The following is a 2442-nucleotide window of genomic DNA, read 5'->3' as shown; positions in this document are numbered from 1 at the left end:
TACTGGTAATTAGTAGTAGCGCTTCTCCTTGCCCGCACTACTACTATTATTTAGTATTTTATTTCTTTTTTATTTCATGTTGTATTCATACACCTTTACACAAGTTTTCATACGACAGGAATTTAGATTGTTTTTACATCGTAATGAGTTATTACATCACGGGGTGAAAGAACCGTGGACTAGTTTCAAGTGGATGTCCATCCACTTGAAACTAATCAACGGTTCTTTCACCCAATGATATAATAATATCATCATCGTCATCATATCATTAACAACTTATCATCATAATACATCGTTGTCGTATAACACCTCCTCAAGATCATCGTTTTCATCAATGACATCACATAGCAAATTGGTCACTAGTCGTAATCACAAGTACTCCACATTATCAACTCTAACACATTACCACATAATAAACATATTGTACCTCATAGGACCTACTACATTCTCTTAGAACCTACTACATTTTCTAAGGTAAAATAGCAAAAAACAAGATGGAGATTATCCTATCTCCAATTCTTGCCTTTCGCTGAATGTTACTTCCAAGAACCTCCTTGAGAATGTCCAAACATTTTTTCCATTCTTTGATGAGCATGTGTTCACCGGTTTTAGAAATCCGATATGCACAGGTGAGCTCCCTAGATTTACCTGGCAGTATGTTCAGAATTGTAAGGCGACCATTTAGATACATCAGATGAGGCACACAATTCATTAGGAGTTTCTGTTGAAAAACATAGTAATAACTTCGTAGTTAGCAATGATGTACTAGTTTTATAAGTATGCAAAAGATGCACGGATGTTGTAATAGTAAAATCTTACCAGGGTATCTCCAGAGAAGTTACTGTGGTTCAACACATGCACTAGTGGCACGTATTCACCATAATTTGGAGGAGTTCGATAATAGTTATTGTAATCCTCAAGAAGAGTACAAAATGTGATCAGATGATTTTTCTCCTTATAAGTTAATTCGGAGCCATCGGTGTAGTGGGTTTTGTCTACCATCTTCCACACAGTCTTTGAAGAATCAAAATAAGCTGTCAATGGAAATAAATTGTCAACTATTTTGAAATAAACAATATAAATTAGTTAATAACTATGTTGGAGAAACTCACATAGCGGTACAATTGGAAGCGTATCAACGAGGACCCAAATGTCCATATTGTCTTGCTCGATGTCCGGATCACCAAGATCCATGGTGACAATCATACCCTCATAAAAACCATACATTTTGCAAAGTGCTTCCCAATTTTGGCAACCAAAATGGGTTACGCTCTAAGCATTGCACAGATTTACTTCAAAATCCATATCACGATGGGTCCTTAGGTGTATTTTCTTTGTTTCAAAATTTTCATGGTCTTTAAAACCCATCCTCTCCAAGACATAGCGTCTTCCATGGCATGGATAAGCTAGTCGAATTGTAAAAATATGAAAATTAGACGTTGAAATAGTTGAAGTCATTCTTAATTACGAAAAAAACACTTGTCGTTGTTGCGTACCGTTTCAACATCGAAGGTCTCCTCGAGCTTAATGCTGAAGCGCCGATCTTCGTCCAGCTCAACGAACCTGTCGCACATACCTCGATCGTCATGGCACCAGCTGCACTCCCCTGGGAGACTGTCGTCATCCAAGTACGACATTTCCTACGTTCATAATTCAAAATTAAACTTGTACATATTCTAGCACAAGTCATGCCAGAATTCACGGAAAAATCCGGCATGACCTTTGCTAAAAAAGGACATATCGAGTGCTTGAAATTTGCCGGAACGGAAATTAATCAACACTCCGGCAAAACATAGGCCACTCGGAGATGTAACCCGAACATGACCGGCCAATTGGGCAACCACATATCCTATATGAGCAACACAAGATATACATGGAGATTTGGCAGGTCTCACCTCGAGGTCGGAGGGGGTCGGTGACGGGGACGACGGCGGGGATGATGGAGGGGCTCCTTGATTTCTGCAAAAGCAAAAACCCTATAAGTTATCACCAATACATCCCGAATAATTGCTTAAACTAAAAAAAATAACAACAAATATGACATGTTCAACTAGTTCTATTAATTCAACTAGTTCTTACTAAATATAAACTTACTATAAATAGAAAAAAAATTAGTTCTTTCTAAAAATAAAGCAGTTCAACTAGTTATATTAATTTACTTACTAAACTAGTTCAACTAAAACTAAACTAGTTCAACTAGTTTATTAATTTACTTACTAAAAATACATTAGTTCTATTACTTCAACAAGTTCAACTAGTTTATTAATTTACTTACTAAATTAGTTCAACTAAAACTAAACTAGTTCAACTAAATCTAAACTAGTTCAACTAAATCTAAACTAGTTCAACTAAAACTAAACTAGTTCAACTACTAAAAATCATTATCTATGAACCCTAAATTAACATCTACTACTACTAAAAAACATATAGTACTTAAGCAGA

This window comes from Triticum aestivum, chromosome 5B (genome assembly GCF_018294505.1).
Source record: "Triticum aestivum cultivar Chinese Spring chromosome 5B, IWGSC CS RefSeq v2.1, whole genome shotgun sequence".
Classification (NCBI taxonomy): Eukaryota; Viridiplantae; Streptophyta; class Magnoliopsida; order Poales; family Poaceae; genus Triticum; species Triticum aestivum.
Note: the sequence above shows the minus strand (reverse complement) of the source record.